This window comes from Bison bison, unplaced genomic scaffold (assembly GCF_000754665.1).
Source record: "Bison bison bison isolate TAMUID 2011002044 unplaced genomic scaffold, Bison_UMD1.0 scf7180017864508, whole genome shotgun sequence".
Classification (NCBI taxonomy): domain Eukaryota; kingdom Metazoa; phylum Chordata; class Mammalia; order Artiodactyla; family Bovidae; genus Bison; species Bison bison.
In genome coordinates, this window is record NW_011495064.1 from 78,375 (window position 1) to 78,691 (window position 317).

The 317-nt window shown below is 30.3% G+C and overlaps 1 protein-coding gene across 1 annotated transcript in view; it reads left to right on the forward strand.

Moving 5' to 3' along the window:
• The window catches only part of LOC104980959 (THO complex subunit 2-like), a gene marked incomplete at both ends in the record, with an annotated part of 113,276 nt that overhangs the window by 65,789 nt on the left and 47,170 nt on the right, over window positions 1-317 (forward strand).

Here is a 317-nt window from a genome sequence, read left to right on the forward strand (position 1 = left end):
TCATTTTTGAAACTTTTATAGTAATAAACTTGTATTTATAATATACACAAGTTTAGAACAAAACCCTAACAAAATGTGAATAATGATAATCAGATTGTACAATGAACCCTTGATCAGTTTTAAGCTTTAGCAACTTGACATGGTGATGTTAATTGTAGCACTCTCTAAGAATGTATTGATGTGTTCCTGGTCAATAACATTCAGGTGACAAAAGACGTAGTAATACGTCTCTAGTCAATAATGCGTTAAGCACCAAAACCTATGGCTAACCTAAAAAATGTGGTTAACTATCACCATATTACAAGGTAATAAAAAAA